Raw genomic sequence first — 19,897 nt, 5'->3', positions numbered from 1 at the left:
ATACGCCTCAGAAGTCGAACATGCCCCACGGCTTCTGCTGAGGGCAATATCCTGCGGCCTAGCTGTCGACTGTGGATCCCTCGATTTTCAAACGTTTCAGAACTCTGTCTTCTGGAACGGATTACATTTGAAAACTGAGGTACCACCGTATAAGGTATTATTGAAAGTGTGAACTCCTGGCTGATCTATGGAATAAAGTCTGGTCCTTGGTAAAATATTGTGGGTAACCCCACTCCTCCCACTCCACCCTGATGGGCATGTCCTCTGTCCCACAGTGGTCTCCCCAGACTTTTCCATTTGTCTACCTGGGGAGTTTGTCCCCCCTTTTCCTCCAGTGCCTGCCTCTCTCTCTAATCAACTTTATTGAGGTATAATTTACATGTAATAAAGTTCACTGATTTAAAGTGTACACTTTAATGAGTTTTGACAAATATATTCTGTCATGTAACCACCACCACAAACAAGATATAGAACATTTTTATCACCCTCAAAAATTCCCTGTGCTTAGTTTCTTCTCCAGCTTATTTAGAGAGTTTACTGGAATTGTGTTTGCCACCAGGGCAGAGAGAATAATTGTTTGTTTTCAAATGGTTCCGCCTTAGCCCAACCAATAGAGACACTGAATACAGAGGCCTGACCTTGGGACTCACTCCTGTGGAGTTTCATTGACAGTGGGAGATGGGAGTAGATGGAAAAGGAGTTTGGGTGAGATTTAATCTTTTCTTCACACACTTCTTTACCTTTCTTAATGGCGCCTGCATTTTATGCTTTGTTTTCTTAGGTCCTTAGTGTACTAAATGTCTTTTTGTCAGTTTTGCCCTTTCACAGTGCTCCTCCCCATTGGTCTTGGTTGTGCTCTCAGTCTGGATTTGTGCTGATACAGATTTCTGAACTTTGCAGAATCTTTTCCCTGGCTTCTTCCTGCCTCTTGCATTCGAATTTCTCTGCTAAGCCCTCTTCAGTTGGAAGTCTCCTATACCAGAATCCATTAGCATTAAACATCTTGTAAAACGGAGGCTGTTGCCAATTGTAGAACTTAGGGATGATGTAATTATGTTTTGATTTCAAAATAATGACTCCAAACTTGATTGAAATCAAGGGAGAAATGTGATTACCCAACCCTGATGATTATCCATAGGAACCATCTATCCTATCTCCTTTGCCTGATGTGCCGCTGTCGCCAAAAAAACATGAGCAGAATGTTAGACTGGAGGGGGACCGGATACAAAAAAGACAAGTTTTGTCTGAATTGCTCATCCAAAAACATGCATTGTCCTGGTTAGGAATCCTGTGTGTGTAGTTGGGGTTTCTACTTTTTGATAAATACACTTCTGAAACTAGAGGATTTTCAGAATAGGAGAAATAAAATGATCAGGCTAGTGAAGAGACTAGATAGATTGAAAGGGTAGAACTCTTGGGTTTAGAAAGATGGTGAGCTGGGAAAACAGTGAAGTATTTAACACCAAGCATAGAAGTTTCTACATCAAATCGCAGTTCAGTAGGGATAGTTAGATCTTGAAATAAATAAACACATGTCATTTAAAATGAATTTCTACCTCAAACATGAAGTTTACATTTATGAAATGTATTACCTCATGTTAGGATGTCAGTTAGGATGTACATAAAGAGAAGGTTCTGAACAATTCATAGATGGTAGTTCTGACAAACCAACCTACCTAACCTCTCTTTGACAGTGTTAAACAGTTTACCAGCCTGAGCTATTTTAGTTGGAAATAACAGAAAACCAACTCAAAGCCCAAAAGGATTTTATTTGCGTATATGACCTGAAAGTGTAGGCATGGCTGGATTTAAGGCTCAGACGTGGTCTCTGGGGCTCTTTGTCACTGGCTCTTATGTCAGATTATGCTGTCTGACATTGGTTTCATCCTCAGGACAGCTTTTTTGGGGCGAGAAAGGTGGTCAGTGGCGACTGCAGACCACTTGATCTTCCAGCTCTGGACCTGGAGGAAGAGCCTGGTGTAGGAAATCTGGTTGCCCTTGCTTGGGGTCATGTGCCCTCTCCTCTCACTGTGCCCTGTAGGCAGTGCAGGAGGAATGCCACGAGTGGTGAAGTCATGCTCACCCCAGATGCCAGGGGGAGGATGGCATCACCACTGATAGTCACGCTCAGACCTGGTGGGGTGGCTAAGAGCTGTTCCCCATCAGAAGGAATAGGCCAGTAGACCAAACAACTACCCTTAATTGATGTCGACTGTGAATAAATCACCAAAAATGACAAAGTGATTGAATTCTGCCCCTCCTTTTCTGATCTTTGAGTGGAGAAGATTGGGTGAGTTTTGCATACTCAAGAGTATCGATATGGATATCTTTCCCCTAAAGAATCATTTTGAATTAAAAAAAAAAAGCCATGGAGAATCCATACAAGCACTTGTTATTAAAAGCATATCAGGCATTGAAAATTTGAAAATTATTTTGTGTTTAGTCTTAATTAGGGGACTGTGAACCCTCTGTTGCCTTTGCAGCTGATCTCTTTCTGCCCTATTTCCTCAGCATTTTCTTTCCCCTGATTTTCTTCACGCCTTTGCTTGCATACATCATTCTCTTCCCCATTTTCACCTAGAGATAAATTGCAAAATTTCTTATTTTCCCTTTTTGACTGTCCGAACTGTTGCTTGAATTCATCTTTGATGTAATCTTTTTCTGCTCTCATACCTCCCGCCCTGTCATCTACTTCCTGATCCCCCTGCCACTTTACTTCATCCAGTCACACCTAATGCTCTGTTGTACTTTGTTATAACCAAACACTTGTTATTCACTAACTTAGATCGAAGAGGGTACTTCATTTCCTCAACTTCATGTACTTTTGGTACCACTCCCTGAGTCTGACATCACAATAGGAAGTAAGTTCACATGAGTTTGCATAAATAATTTTCTCTCTGAGTGTGTACGTGTTTTAAACAAACATTTGTATTAGACTAGTTTTTGGACTAGTTAGGCAAGATTAGTTAGAACTTAGTTATTCAACTTATCATACTTGAGTAAATACATTAAGATGACCAGCTATTACTTTAAAGATATGATCTCTAAAACATTTCTATAGCACTACTTAAAAATCTTATATATAGGATTGATCTCTATATGCTCAAACTGAGAAAAATCTTCTAGTTTGACAAGCATCATGCTCAGGTTGGGAGAAGAACTCCTGGAGATGTCCAGGAATCAGGAAATGTGTATCTTAATAATAAGGAATTTGAGTCAAAACCTGGATTAAATTGTCATTAACCGAACTTATATATTTAAAAAAATCATATTTTAGAAATGAAAAGTTAAACCCATTAGAGCGAATAAGAGTGGGGTATTTTAACCCACTCTTCCTGTTTATATTGTTGTTGTGTTTTTTTCCTCCTAGACCAAGATTTCTCAACCTCTGCACTATTGACCGAGTAAGCTAGATAATTCTTTTTTTTCTGGGGGCTTGTCCTATGTATTGTAGGATTTTGCCAAATCCCTAACCTTTCTCTGTTAGATCCAGTAGCATCCTCCACTCCCAGTTGTGACAACCAATCCATGTTGTCTGCAGACATTGTCAAATGTCCCCTGGGGGGGCCAAGACCCCTTTCTCTACTCCCCCCTCCCACCTTGAGAACTAATGCTATAGACCTTAAGACTTACACTAGGGTAAGAAAGAGTGGGAAAGAGTTAAAAATAGAAACATTAATTGAAAAAAACTTCAAATAAATAATTGACTTTTCAGTAAATTTTTCTGCTTAGAGAAGTGATTAATGTAGACAATTTGAAAAATACAGAAACATAAAAGGAGAAAATTAAAAGTAACTAATTATGCCACCCAGACATGATTATTGTCAACATTGATTTACTTCCTTAAGTCTTTTATCTGTATTCATAATGGTAATTTAAAAAATTTTTAAACTTAGTATATATTGTGAGAATTTTTATACTATTAAATATTCGTTGAGAATGTTTTTAATGGCTGCATAATATTCTATCATTTGGACATACCATAATTGATTTACTGCTGGGCATTTTCACTATTATAAGAAATGTACTATGATGAGCATTTTTGTACATAAATAAATCTTTGGTTGAATTAGTTAGTTTTAGTCAATTTTAGATTCCAAGTCTTCCTGGCAAGGGCTGGCATTTACATTTATGCAGGATAGGGTATTCACATTTATCTCATTTTAAAAATAGCACTTTTTATGTACATTGCTTCAGGGCTAGGCTGACCAGATGTCCCATTTCTGTGAGATGCTTTCTTCCATCTAGGACCTTTACTCTGTTTTGAGAAATTCTCTTAGAATAGAAATGTATCAATTTATTTAAAGATTTAACCTTCTGGAAATAAAAAATAATTGAATTAGAAAGAATTTTAAAAAGAGATAACATGAAGCTATTGTCTTGAGAGTCTAAACAATGTAATTTTAACTTAAAAAATACCTGAAAATATTATATTATCATTTCATTGTAGATGACATGCCCTTCTAATTAGAACAAATTGCCATTTGTCTGGAGTGGTCATGATGAGTTTGCTTTCAGTGGGCAGTCAAGAACCTGAGAGACCCTCAGCATCAATAACTGCTTTAAAACAACTAGACCATTCAAAATACACCCAGTGCTAAAGATAGCACCCTAGAATGGAATCTTTATAGTGCTCAGAGGTGTTTAAGTATTTCTGAGGCCTGCAGTTCATTGCTGTGTACAGCAGCCCTCCTTCAGAACTGGTAGCCACAAATGCAGTAGAAGGTTGTGTGTGTGTATAGTTAGATATTAAGGTATAGCAAACGGATTTGAAGCCTTAGCATCCTTGGGAGTTTCTTTGCTTTTCTTCCTCCACTAAAACCTTGATTTTTACCTTATTTAGTTGTCATTTGTTTTCTTCTAAAAACTGTAGCTTGCAAACTGCATGACTTCATGGCAGTATCATTATCAAATAATAATGGCTTAAATTCACTGAGGCCTTACTGCGGACCAGACACTATTCTGAGGGCTTTGTTACAACTGCTTCCTTCCTTGGTTCCACACCTTCAGTGCCTGAATGAGAGGCAGTGCATCGTAGAAGTCAGGGACACGGACTCTATCTGCTCTCAGAGTTTAAATTCTGGTTTAAATCCTGGATTTACTATTCACTTTCTGTGACCTTGACCAAACTACTTAACCTCTCTGTGCCTCAATTTTCTCATTTTTGTAATGGGGGGGGAGGGAGAATAATAATACTTACAGCATGTATTTTGATGATTAACTTATTTAATTATGTAAAAATGCTTAGAATAGTGACCAAAGTATAGTATACACTTACAAATGTTAGCTGTTATTATTATTGCTATTGGGGTTATAGCTATAATTCTCCTCCTTCTCTGGCTACTTTGTCTTCATAAGTTCCCCTACCTGCTATTGCTCTTTACATATTGGTGTTCCTAGCCTTGGCCAGTGTGGCTCAGTTTGTTGGAGCATTGTCCCATACACCGAAAGGTGGCAGGTTCGATTCCCAGTTGGGGCGCGTGCAGGAGGCAACCAATTGATGTTTCTTTCTGTCTTCCTTCCTCTCTCTAAAAATCAATTTAAACAATAAAATAAATAGATATTGATATCCCTAGACTCTGTCCTTTACCTCACATTCCTTCCCACTGTGGCCTGATCCTCTCCAGAAGAGTCAGGTACCAACCCTGTGCTGATAACTTACAAATCTCTGTTTCTAACCTGTTTGCTCTCTCTATAGACCTAGATCTCTACAAACAACTGCTTTATGGACATCGTTACAAGCGCCTAAAACCTAGCATATTCAAAATTGAACTTGTTACCTTCTCCATCCCTCTTCATGCCACTCTACCCTACTTAACCTCTGTGTCTTAGTTTCTTCATCTGTTGGGTGGAATAATAATGCTATCTACTTCATAGGACTGCTATGAGGATTAAGTGAGATAGTTCATGCCAAGCACTTAGAATAAAGCCTGATACCAATTAAGAAATGTTCACCACTATAATTACTATTTGTATTCCCTGTCTGGTGAAATGCATCAACATTCATACATTCACCCAAACTAAAAACTTAGAAATCATCTTATTTATTCTCCCAACCCAAAATAGTTACTATTTCCTCGTACTATTCTTACTCCACTTGGGCCCTTAATACTTCTTTCCTGGATCCTAAAACAGCTCCCTAAGCAATCCTGTAATCTATTTTTCATTCTGCTACCAGAGTGATCTTTATGTAACGCACATATCTGATCATGCCAGTAACTGTCTGGCTTGAAATTCCTCAGTGATTCCCCAAAGGATTTTGTCTTGAGAATAAATTTTTTGTGCTCTGCTTCCCAAACTTTGGTGTCCATTTGCATAATCTAGGAATCTTGTTAAAATGGAGATTCTGATGTAGGTGTGTGATGGAGCCCAAGACTGCATTTCTAGCAACTCCCAGGTGACTTCAGTGCTGCCGGATTGAGGACCACACCTTGAATAGTGAGGCTTGAGTAGTAATGCACAGGGCCCTGGGCCTGCCTGATCTCTTTTGTTTCCCATACAGGTCTTCTCTTTAAAGTCAAGAGCTCTCCAGGTTGCCTTCTCTCTGCTTTGCAGCATTCCCCTTGGCTGACTTTCTCTACTCTGGTTCATGAATGAGTTCTTCCGGACCCAGTCTGGCTAAGATGCTCTGTCTGTGTGTTCATACAGAACACTGTTTACCTCTGTCCTGACACTTAGCCACACAACATTGTAGTTGTCTATCTCCCCAGTGCTTCTCTGAGTCCCCTACAGACAGAGGAAATAAGAACTGTAGTGAGCTATAATTCACATACCATATATTCACTTAAAGTGTATAATTCAATGGTTCTCATTTGTTTTTTGATCCCAGCATCTAGACGAGGGTTTGATACATAGTAACAAGTCCATGATTGAATGAATGAATTAATTAAATGGCATTAAAGTACCATTGTAAAGTTTTCTTCAAATATTCCTCTCCATGCCTGTATTTTTGGGGGTTTAATATGTCAGCATTCAAGTAATCTTATTTATTCATCAGTAACTCGTCATGAGCTTCCTTCTCCCACCTCTCTTTTTGGGAACCACTTTATTCTTCTCTTGGTCAATTTTAATGCATCATTATAGTTAACTTTCCTCAGTTCTCTAGTGCTTCCAGTTCTCTTTTCCAGCCCATGCTGTAATGAGTAGTGCTGACCCACAGCACAGAAGCTCCTTCCCAGCTCAAAACCCCTGACTGAGCTCCCCTACTTTTTCCTTCACATTTAATTAAGCAGTCAAACTCAAAAACAAAACAAACAAAAACAAACCAAAAAAACCCCTACCTGGTACCTGACCCTCTCCTCCTCCTGCCCTAATTATCTACTATAGATTAACTCATTCCTTAGTGTGACATTCAAGACTGTGATAGTTTTCTAACCCTCTTCACTTGGCTTGATCTCAGACTTAATGTAATAATCATCTGGAATGCTTTTTAAAATGTAGATTCCTTCCCTAGCTGGGGTGGCTCAGTCAATTGGTTGTTGTCCTGTGCACAGAAAGTTTGCTGGCTCCCTCCTGGTAGGGGGCGTGCAGGAGGCAGCTGATCCATGTTCTGCTCTCACATCAATGTTTCTCTCTTTCCTTCTTCCTTCCTCTCTTTCTAAAAATCAATACAAAATCTTAAATAGAAAAAGAAAAAAAGTAGATTCCTTAGTCTTGCCTCCAGAGACTCTGAGCTCTAGTAGGTTTGGGAGCCTCAGGAATCTGCATTTTTAACCAATAACATAAGGTATTCTGATGCGGTGATCTGTGAAACTCTACTTTGCGACATCGAACCAGCCCTACTGTTTGAGCCTGTGTTCTAGCTTTGCTTGACTCTGGACTTGATTCACCATACTTCCCACTTTCCAGCTCCCCCACAAGTAAATGCTCAATAAAAATGAGTTGAACTTTTTGTTGAGTGGTGGTGGTAAGTCTTTTTAAAATTGTAAGATGATATTACTTTTGTCATATTGTCAGCCGCTTTTTTTTCCTGGCTGTCCTTAATGTTTCACTTTTAATAGTACATGTGAGAAGACCTGGTGCATGGTAGTGACCCAGTAAATCTTTTTGCTATTTTTAAAGGCAACTGGAAAAACTGCATCCCTTCTATTAAAACTTAATTGAGAGTCTTCTATGGTAAAAGATGTTCCATTACCTTTACTAATAATAGGTGCGAAATAGTGTAAGAAATGACTTGCAGAATTACTTTAGGAGCTATTTTTTTTTTAAAAGCTTTTTAAAAACTATAAAATAATAAATATTCAGTGCAGAACCTTGGGAAATTCAGAAATGCAAAAGAAAAGAAAAAATTGCATGTAATCCGTTGTCCTTAAGTAGTCTTAATATTTTGAGTATATCCTTCTAGTCTCTTTTTTCTATGTTATATTTTCTCTAGCAAAGTGGGATTTTTAAATGCATACTATATTGTAGCAAGATTTTTTTTCTCTAGTATATTGTGAACATTTTCTATGCTAATACATATTCTTCTACAATATATTTTTTAATGGCTTCAGAGTATTATATTGCATGAATTAGTCATGTTACTCAACCAGTCCCCTAGGATAAGTGCTTCCAATTTTTTGACAGTTTGCATTTAAATTCAAGAGAACCAAAAGCCTTTATGTGTTCCTTTAAAAATAAATCAATTGTAGTTGTTAATGGATTTGATTATAATTATAAAACATCTAATTTTTCTACATAACTACATTGGTACAAAAAGTTGGTGATTATCATATCAATGTTAAGAGGATTAATCTAGTTAGCGCTTAGAAGGACTAAAAAAACCCAAAACAGGAATATCAAAGCACTGAGGAATAAATCCTTAAATATAATTACAGTTTTGGGATCTCAGAGTGTCAGTCTCAACAGACCACTAGAAAGGAATTCTCCAGGCTATAGAGGTAGAGAGATCAAGATTATTAATCATGGGCCAGGTGAACCACAGTATACGTTAGTTCCAGATTGAGAGGACAGTGGACCTCTTCCTCCTCTACTCTTTTGGAAGCCATATGGTAGGATGAGTAACCTTGCAATCTACACATCAGTAGACCTGCCTTTTCTTGTTAGTTGAGATTATACCTGACTAATAAAACCTCTTGGAATCTGTCAAGCCCCTGCATCCATGCTGAATAGTTGCTCAGAAACTGTTTGCTTTAGAAATGAAAAGGTTGATTTAGGCTAAAGGGAGAAGATTCTAGCAGAGACAGTCTTCCAAGAAAAAACACATTTACTAAATCAAGAGAAGTAATGTGGGAAATAGTTTCTGAGACATAAGACATCTTAAAAGCTCTGAAAAGGAGTCTTTTTATTAGTGTACTTCAAATAAGCCTCGCCTTCCCCCTCCCCCTTGGTTTACAAATACTGTAAAATTTGCTTATAACAAGTTCCCAACTGAAACATGTCTGGGAAACTGTCCAGGAGTTGTTAGGAGCCCAGTTCTTCAGAATATGCTCAATTCCCTTGGGGCAGAGGTGGCGCCTCCTTGGGTCTAAGAGTTTTTTTGAGTCTGTGTCAGGAGCAGTGCCTTAGTCTCGGGAAAGTTAGAAGAATCTGTTGACCATGTGAAGTTGCTTCCTTAGTCACTGCCCTCTGGAGTCATTGCAGTCAGTTTGTCTTTTGGAGCTGGGGCCTCCACTGTGGTGTGTTTAACAAGGATCTGGACAAAACATGTAGAGTGCAACTTAACTGGTTAGAGTAAGGATTGGTATGTCTTATCTGAGGTCATGAAAAATCTAAGTGATGGGGACATTCAAAAGAAAGTCAGTACCAGCTTAACAAATCTGCAAGTCTCAGATGTAATCTGTGCTATTCTGTACATTAAACCTAAACAAAATAATTTTGTTTTTAAGGTTAAACATCTCCTGTATTTTTATTTGCCTTGCTTATCCATTGCTTAATTTTTCAAGATTTTCTAAGGTAACTATCATAGACTATGTTAAAATTTAGTTCATCTGAATGAGTGAAGACCAAATTAATTATTTAAAAATATATGTGGGTGAAATAGATGAAGTAGTATCGCTATACTGATTCCAGCTTGAAAATTGCTTTTGTTGGGCAGCAGTTAGGTTTTGTAAATCTGAAATTAATAGATTGAGTTTATTGAGAATGTGTTTGACATGGATAGACAAAGAGTCTCAGCCAGAGCATTGGAACTGCTTCTGTGCATGCTTTTCACTTAAGCCAACTTAATTCCTTAAGTAGCCAGTTGTCCTTTGGTTTTCATTCTTTACTGCCTTAGCACAGTGACATCAGTTGCAGCTGGAGCTTAAAGAAGAAGGGTCATGTTAATTAATTCCAGTGAAACACAAACTGCCTCCTACTGAATGGAATAACAGCCTCATTTAAAGACCTTGGACCTTTTTTTCTTGCTCTTTTATTTTTTTTCAAGGACCAGAGAAGGAGAATGGCACAGATTGTTCACTTGAGACCATTTTAAGCTATTGATCCATTTTACTGTCATCATCTGATGGTTCTGATTTCAACAGGAATCATTCAGATCATGTAGTGATTTTCTCTCGAGGCTTTTTGCCTTCCATGACAGTTTTCAAGAGAGCAGTCCATGAACTTTGTCAGAATCTAAAAATGGCTTCTATTTAATGTTTTATTTATAGATGTCATATTTTAGTTTAAATACAGTTGACCTAGCAAGCAAATCTTTGTATGTACAAGTAGGGTGGCAAATACCAGGTCAGGTTGCCTGCTGGGTTACGGAGGGAAGAAGAGGCTGGGTATGTTCCCATCACCATTTTATTCAGCTAATTATACTATCAGCTGTTTTTACTTTTATGAGGTTCATTTTTATTTTGTCTTCTAAATAGTTAAGGAAAGAGGGACTGTGGACAGAGATATCCAGAGGTTAGGGAAAACCAGTTTGAGAAATAAGTAGGAAGATCCTTTCCCATGTGTGATTATCTCAGTTTTCAACCCAACATTCTTATAGTAAGTAGAAACTTCCATCGTGTGACCTAACCTTTGAGGACACTGCCCTCAAGCAAACTAGGAAGTTTAATCTACTTCTAATTTTAATAGATGAAAAGAGAATAAAATAAAATTAACATATAACATATGGTTTGCAATTTTTTGACAGACAAAAGGTAGGGATTTCCTTGTGTTAAAAATATGCTCAGGATCTTATGTGTGTTCGGCAGCTAAATTTTTGGGAACATAGTAATAAAGATGTAAAGAAAAAGAAAGTAAAAAATAAAACAAAAATGTAGAAAACAATGCCGAGGAAAGGGTGCTTTGAGATTGATTTGAGTATGATTACCAAATGTGTTACCATGTTACATGTGGGGCAAATAGGGTTATGCGCTGGGAAGGGAAACAGCCTGATAACTTGGGGGACCAAAGACTTGTTACAAATAGTATTGGGATTGTGCGGTAGGGATAGCAAGCTCAGAGTAGATGAAACAGGAGGGATTACAACAAACAGGACTAATATAGATGCATAGTTATGTTTCTACTTTTGTTGTTTGTACATTATCTTTGTGTTGTGATGTCTTTGTCTGGTTGGCTGTTTCTTCAGATTAGTTGTAATTTTTACCTAAGCTTTCTAAAACTAGCTACAAAATCTGTTTGGATTACCTGACTAGGTTTTTGAAAGATGTGATTAAAACATTTTTGACACTTTAGGATTTGTGTGAGCCAGATACACTATGAAGAGAAAGTAGAGAAAAGACTATTTACAATATATAAACAAGACTTAAACTTTACGAATCTGAATAAATAACATATACATAAAATGAATGGGAAATACTGAGAACAAGTAAAATAACAGAGAGTAATGTGATATGGTTAAAAGCATGATCTCCAGTGTTAGGTTGAGCTCCTCCTGTGTGACTATAGGAAAATTAGTGAAAATAATATGTATATTACTTTCTCTTGAGGCTTTCATAGCTCAGTACTTTGTATATCATAATGGAGTTCATCAGTGTTAACTCTTAGCTGGTATTATTGGCTTGTCTATTTTAAATGATTTGTAAAACTTTGTTTCCTTAAAAAAAAAAAAAAATTTCAGCCCAGCCAGTGTGGCTCAGTGGTTGAGCATCGACCCATGTACCAAGAGGTCTGGTTCAATTCCCAGTCAGGGCACATGCCTGGGTTGTGGGCTTGATCCCCATGAGGGTGTGTACAGGAAGCAGCCTATTAATGTTGATATTTCTTTCTCATCGATGTTTCTAGCTCTTTCTCCCTCTCCGTCTCTAAAAACTCAATAAAAAACACATTAAAAAAAAAAATTTCATAGCCCCAGAGAGATCTCTCCTTACCATGCTCTTAAGGTTTCAGGACATGAATTGTGCACAGTAATACAATTTTCCCTCATTCTATATAGGGTTTGGCTAGAGATACTCTTTCAGTTGTAATCTGTCTGCAAATCAGCATTGTCAGCACCCTATGACATAGCTGTAGCTTTCATTTCAGTCCCTTTTTTTTTTCTTTTCATCTTCACCCAAGGATATTTTTTCCATTGCTTTTCAGAGAGAGTGGAAGGGGGGAGAGAGAAAGAGAAACATCGCTGTGAGAGAGAGACACCGATTGGTTGCCTCCTGCAGGGGCCAAGGATCAAGCCTGCAACCCACGTACGTGCCCTTGGCCAGAATCAAACCCTGGACCCTTCAGTCCATGGGCCAATACTCTAACCACTGGGCCAAACCAGCTAGGGCCATCCCAGTTGCTTTTTAATTTGTCTCCTTCATCAGCATTCTCAACCTTCTTTTCTGCCAGAAAGAGGAACTTATTCTAAACCAGGGCTCTTAAAGGTCCTGCACCCAGTTGTAATTAACTGTCGTAACTAGCACTTTGTGCATAATACAGATATGTGTCATACATTAGATTGAATCTGTCCCAACCCTGTTTCCCTTGCCAGTATAGAGGTCTGGAAGACAAAAGACTCCTTTTTCTAACTTTCACGGCAGTTAGATAGAGCTAGTTGTATAATTCAGTTTGGGCTAATGTCATATAACCAAAAATCTTCTAGAGGGCCTCTACAGGGAAAAACAGAAGTGCTTTTCTGATGAAAGGAACAGAAGCAATAGAACAGTTTGGATGCATATCCCCTTCTTTCTTCTGTTTTTAAGTGTGGAATATGTGTGGAGTTGTTACAGCAAAGTTGCAATCATGAGGCCATGAGCCTGAGAATGGAAAATTAACAAGCTAAGGAGGTAGAACAGGAAGTTAGTCTGGGTTCTTAATGAGCTGTCAGAACAACCCTGAGATAACCTTCTCTGCACTTCTTGTTTTATACATTATTAAAGTCCTAATAGTGTAAGCTGCTTAGTCAGACTTTTCTGTTCTTGTAGCTGAAAGCATTTCTAACTTAAACAAGATGTAGCAGCTTTAATATAAAGTTAATATAAACTTGGGAGATTTGTATAGTGTTATTTATGTACGAAATAAATACAAGTGACATGGAAACATGAAAGAATTCAAGAGGTGAAAAATGAATTCTAGACATGCTTTTGACATTGAAAAACATGGACAGCAAGCCCAGCCGGCATGGCTCAGTGGTTGAGCATCACCCTATGAACCAGGAGGTCACAGATTCCTGGTCAGGGCATATGCTAGGGTTGTGGGCTCAATCCCCAGTGGGGGGTGTGCAGGAGGCAGCTGATTGATGATTCTCACTCATCATTGATATTTCTCTCTCTCTCTCCCTCTCCCTTCCTCTCTCTGAAATCAATGAAATAAGTAAATAAGTAATAAATGAAAACATAGGCAACAATGTCTAATAATCCATTCCTAGTTGTAATTTCTAGTTTCTCTGGCTACCTCCTGAGCCCTTTCCCACATTACTTAGGGTTTTTAAAAGTCTCTTGTTTTCCTCAGGCTGAGCAACCTGAGTTTCAATAAGGTAAAAGCTGGGTATGAGTGAAAGTGAGTGGGTGGAAGACAATGAAAAGATGAGACCAGCCCTGGCCCGTGTGGCTCAGTTGGCTGGGAGTCCTCCCATGCACCGAAAGTTTGCTAGTTTGATATTCTGGTCAGGGCACAAGCTCAGGTTTCAGGCTCAGTCCCTGGTAAGGGCGTGCGGGAGGCAGCTGATTGACGTTACGCCCTTGCATTGATGTTTCTCTCTCTCTCCCCCTCTCCTTTCCTTTCTCTCTAAAAATCAATAAACTATCCTTTAAACAAAACAAAATAAAACTGGATGAGACCATGCCAGTCTTCCAGCGAGTGTTGTGGTTCCTGAAGCTCACTCAATGTTCTTGAATTTCAAGGAGTGAAGAAGAGAACAAGATATTAAAAAGACAAAGCAGCAGCAGCATCCCTTGAAGGCCTAGAAAAATTCCTTGCAATCATTAAAAGCCCTTTCAGTTCTGAACTTCACTTCCACTTGGCCTTTCAACTCTTACGTGCAGTTGATATATGATGAAGCCATGCCAATTGTATGCTTAATCCAGTCCTGTTAAATTTTAGATTATCTAATGGTATTAAGATGCTTGGTAAGTTTGTCCATCTTTTATGAGAATTTAAAGTAGAAGTAGGCAAGGAAGGGAACACAGGTGAGAAAATACAAAGATCTCTTGTGAAAAAGGTAGTTAGAAGATTAAGAAAGCTTGACCATATCATGAGTATGATGGTAACACCTCCCACTGAGGAATTGCTCTTACTTAAATTTTACCATTTGCTGACACTCCCAAAGCAATGCCTCTTGTACATCTTTTAAAGTTAATCATAAAAGAAAATGCTAATTCTTTGTATAACTGAAGAAATAAACCAAAACATTGCTTACCAGTGAATGTCACAATGAGGTAATTATACTTAAACAGAGGCTGACATGCACAAGCTCCCATATACGTTCATCTGTCCTTTTCATTGATCAACAAGCTTGATAGCCTCTCTGGGAAAAGACTGGCCTTACTGATAACACATTTCTGTAGACACAGCATGGTCAGAGGAGATATTATTTCTGGTACAGAGTGAGAAAGGCACTCTATAGGCAGATGGGGGAGGGCTGCACTGCAGCACTGTCAGATTCAGATCTCATTTACAGTGATAGGAGTAATCCAGGCTCCACTTTGAAGTTCCTCTGCACTCTGTTGTTCAGTTTTACTCGGAGTGCTTTGGATCATATTAGAATCCATTTTGTCTTGTGTTTTGTGAATTTTTTAAAAATCAGTATTTAGTTTACATATATACTTTACCGATGCCATTAAAAAAGATAAACAGCATTTTATATTTATATGGATAGATATCCAGGATATATTAAGTAAAAAAAGCACAAGTTGCCCTGGCCAGGTGGCATCTCGTGCACCAAAAGGTTGTGGGTTCTGTCCCCGGTCAGGGCACATATGGGAGGCAACTAATCAGTGTTTCTCTCTCATATCTCTCTGTCTCTCTCTCCCCTTCCCTCTCTCTCTTCTCTCCCTCTCTCTCTAAAATCAAAAAGCATATCCTCAGGTGAAGAAGAAAGAAAGAGAGAGAAAGAGAGAAGGAAGGAAGGAGGGAGGGAGGGAGGGAGGGAGGGAGGGAGGAAGGAAGGAAGGAAGGAAGGAAGGAAGGAAGGAAGGAAGGAAGGAAGGAAGGAAGGAAGGAAGGGGCACAAGTTAACTTTGGGCCACCTAAAACAATTTCAGTTACATCACAGTTTTGCCCTATTCTGGCTCAGCCTCACAGAGCCTAAAATCCAATAGTATCTCCAGGGTTTTTAAGAATCTCAGATATTTTCCGCCGAGGCAGCCATTGAGCACCAGCAGCCATGGCTCTGCGCTACCCCATGGCCGTGGGCCTCAACAAGGGCCACAAGGTAACCAAGAACGTGAGCAAGCCGAGGCACAGCCGTCGCCGCGGGTCCCTCACCAAGCACACCAAGTTCGTGCGGGACATGATCCGAGAGGTGTGTGGGTTTGCCCCTTATGAGCGGCGTGCCATGGAGCTGCTCAAGGTCTCTAAGGACAAGAGGGCCCTGAAATTCATCAAGAAAAGGGTAGGGACACACATCCATGCCAAGAGGAAAAGAGGAGCTGAGCAATGTCCTTGCAGCCATGAGGAAGGCAGCAGCCAAGAAGGACTAAGCCCCCATTCCATGTCTAATAAAACCTGTTCAGAAACCTGGGAAAAAAAAAAAAAGCATCTCAGATATTTTATCTTTGATACGGTTTATAGAGTTTTAGACTACATTCTTGGGCCAGCCAGATATTTATTTGTAGAGATTCATTACATTTTTACCCATGCTTTTCCATTAGGGTTTAATATAGGTGGTTATTTACATAGTAATCTTGGTATAGGGCTAGTATTCGCAAACATCAAATGAAAGGCAAACCATAAAGGAAAAAAGTTGACAAGAATTTAAACAATTTAAACTTCTCAACAACAACAACAAAACAAAATGCTCTAAATGACATTAGTAGGCAAATTGATAGAATAGGAACATATTTTCAGTTTTTGGATTAAGGGCTCAATATCCTTAATATATAAAAAAGTAATAAAAACCTATAAAAAAGACTAATGCCTTAGTAGAAATGTAGATACTGTAACACTAATAGGCAATTCACAAAAGATGAAACTTAAATAGCCGCAAAACACTGAGAAGGTGTTTCAGCTTCATTAGTAACCTAAGGAATGCAAATTAAGATTATGGGATATTATTGTTTTACTAATCAAATTGATGAATATATTTAAAAATTATACTTGTCACTTAGGGACATTAACACTGAGTGGGAGTAAATTGGTTCAGTCTTTCTCTAGGGCTGTTAAGTAATACTCGAATAAAAAGCCTTAGAATTTTTTACACCCTTTGAGCCAAAAGTAATATATTTATAAGCATTTGTTTTAAGGAAATAAGTATAAATGAAAAGTACAGGGATGGTAATTGCAGTGCTGTGGAATAGTGTATTCAATTGGAGACAATGTATATGTCCAACAATAGGGACTTGTTACATACATTATTAGATACTATAAAGCTAGTATCTAATAATTGTATTAGTATTTTCAAATAATTAAATTTTGGCTTTATTGATTTTTATTGTACAGTAATTTTCTAGTTTGTTGATTATTTTTGTGTTTGTCTTTATGTTTGTTCTTTTACTTTCTTTGAGTTTAATTTTTTTTTTCCTCCTAGTTCTGGGGATAGATGCTTAGATATTGATTTTGAGCCTGCTTTCTCTTGTAATATATGATTTAAGGACATAAATTTACCTCAAAGCAGAACTTTGGCTATATTCCTCTGTTTTTTAAAATCATTTTTAATTTTTTAATTACAGTTGACATACAATATTATATTAGTTTTGGATGTACAACCCAGTGATTAGACATTGTATACTTTACTAAGTTATCACCCTGATAAATCTAGTACCCATCTAACACCATACAGAATTATTACAATATTTATTATTGACTATATTTCCTATGCTGTATTTTACATTCCTCTGGTTTTTATGTTGAATTTTTATTATCATTCAGTTTAAAATATGTTCTTATTTTCCTCTTTGGCTTATGGGTATTTAGAAATATATTGCTTCATTTACAGAAATTTGGTAGTTTTCTAGTTCTTTCTCTCATGTTGATTAGTAGCGTAATTCCATTGCGGACATTGAAATTACTCTGTTGTCTTTGTATGTTCTTTGAAATTTGTTGAGACTCACTATCTCAAACATCCCCCCACCCCAATTCCACCTTCCATAAGCTGCTTTTAAGGCTTTTCTCTTTGTTTATGGTTGTTTTTAAAAAATATTTTTTATTGATTTTTTTAGAGAGAGAGGAAGGGAGAGGGAGAGAGAAACATCAATGTGACAGTGAAACATTGATTGGCTTCCTCCTGCATGCCCCCTGCAAGGGATCAGGCTGGCAACCCGGGCATGTGCTCTGAGTGGGAATCTAACCAGCACAGGATGATACCCCATCCAGCTGAGCCCCACCAGCCAGGGCTCTGTGTTTATGGTTTTCAGCAGTTTCACTATGATGCATCTGTATGTGGTCTTCTTTTCATTTATTCCATTATGGGCCCTACAGCTTCTTGCTATGGCTTAACGTTTTTCATTAGTTTTGGAAAACATTTGGCCGGTACCTCTACAAATATTAGTTATGCCTTACTCTCTCTGTCTTTCTGGGATTCAATTACATATTACTTAGACAGTATCACTTTATTTCATATGTCTCTGGACCTCTTTTCTCTATTACTTTATTTTTTTCTATTTTTGGTTCAATATGGTGATTTTCTGTGGACCTATCTTTCACTTCACAAATCCTCTCTTCTGCCATGTCTAATCCATTTACTGAACTCTTGATTTTAGCTATTGTATTTTTTAGTTGTAAGGTTCTATTTGCTTTTTCTAAATATTCAAGTTCACTGGTAAAATTAACTATTTGCATAATTTTAAAATATATTAATCATAGTTATTTAAAAAAAAAAGTCTTTATTGATTTCAGAGAGGAAAGGAGAGGGAGAGGGAGATAGAAACATCAATGATGAGTCATTGATCGGCTGCCTTCTGCACACCCATCACCAGGGATTGAGCCCCCTGACCAGGAATAGAACCTCGATCTCCTGGATCCTAGGTTGATGCTCAACCACTGAGCCATGCCCGCCGGGCAATCATAGTTATTTTTAAAGTCTGTGTTTGAGCATGCCAGTATCTACATCGCTTGTGTCTCCTTTTCTATTGGCTATTTATTCTCTTGGTTTTGGCCACTTAGTATTTTTTCTTGTCATGCTCACTACTTTTTTAATGAATGGAGCACATTCTATATGAAAAATTATAGATGCTTTGGATGATATCTTTTTTTCAGAAATGATTTAATTTTCTTCTGGCAGCCAGACTGATAACTTTGTCCAATTAGGGATCGAGATGTTTCACTCTGTTACAGGCTTTAGAAGGGAAGTCAATTTCCAGTTTGGCCTTAATTTTAGCATATGTTTTAAGGATCTCAACTGAATGCTGAGATATATTCACCAGACCTTTATTTCTTACTGGCCCTGAACTCTGATTTTTGCTTTCTCATCACTTGAGTTGCTTAAATTTCTACTTACCTGTTTAGCTTTTTTTTTTTTTTTTTAAATATATCTTTATTGATTTCAGAGGGAGGAAGGGAAAGGGATAGAGAGAGATAAAGATATCAATAATGAGAGAGTTGTCATTGATCGGCTGCCTCCCACATGCCCCTCACTGGGGATCGAGCCTGCAACCCGGGCATGTGCCCTGACCGGGAATCGAACCGTGATCTCCTGGATCCTAGGTTGATGCTCAGCCGCTGAGCCACACCTGGCTGGGCCCTGTTTATCTTTTTTATGATTGCTTTCTGCTTGGTTTCTTAGCCACTTTTCCTGCACATTTACAATTTAGAAATTAAAAAGATGCTTCAAGGGGAAAGTGTGGGCAACTGGGGCCTGCTCTTTTTCTCCAAGATTCTGGCCCCCTCCAATCATGGAGTTTAAGGCTAGTGGTATAGCCAGTTTTCATCTTCTTAGACCAGTGAGACTGCCATAACTTCTGGGTGGACACTCAGCTTCCATAAGGTGCATTGGGAAATGACCTGAGGAATAAAAAGAAGATGCATATGTAGAGCTCACCTAAGTGCATTTATTTCCCTTCTTGCTGGACTCTTGGTCCTTCAAATTGTGTTTCTTTGGTTACTGTCGAACGCCTTCAATCTACTGGGGTATTTTTGCATTTTATCCAGTTTCTTAGTTGTTCTCAGTAAGAATGTCAGTCTGATACAAGTTACTCCATCATATCTAGAACCAGAAGTCCTTCGCTAAACTATTTTTAAGTGTATATTGTAAGCATTTTCTTATGCAGATGCAGGAGTAACAATTTATGAAAATTTTATCAGCTATCAATCATACCAAAGATGTATAACCCAGCATTGCATGTAAGTGGGTGTGAAGTAAGCCCTAAAATAGCTTTTCATTTTTAAAGACAAACTGCTTTTTCCTAATATTTTTAGAATTTTCACATTTTTGTTGGTTGTGTGGAGTACA

General features: G+C 38.1%; 1 protein-coding gene and 1 pseudogene across 4 annotated transcripts in view; both read left to right on the top strand.

Annotated features, from left to right (window-relative positions):
* MYO5A (myosin VA) overlaps positions 1-19,897 on the top strand; it is a 168,396-nt gene that overhangs the window by 5,152 nt on the left and 143,347 nt on the right. The gene's annotated exons all lie outside the window — the stretch shown is intronic.
* On the top strand, positions 15,650-16,007 carry LOC308562980 (large ribosomal subunit protein eL36 pseudogene; annotated as a pseudogene). Its single transcript has one exon. The product of its transcript is annotated as a large ribosomal subunit protein eL36 pseudogene (transcript).

This window comes from Miniopterus schreibersii (genome assembly GCF_964146895.1).
Source record: "Miniopterus schreibersii genome assembly, chromosome: 1".
NCBI classification, from domain to species: domain Eukaryota; kingdom Metazoa; phylum Chordata; class Mammalia; order Chiroptera; family Miniopteridae; genus Miniopterus; species Miniopterus schreibersii.
This window is presented reverse-complemented; position numbering and strand designations above follow the sequence as displayed.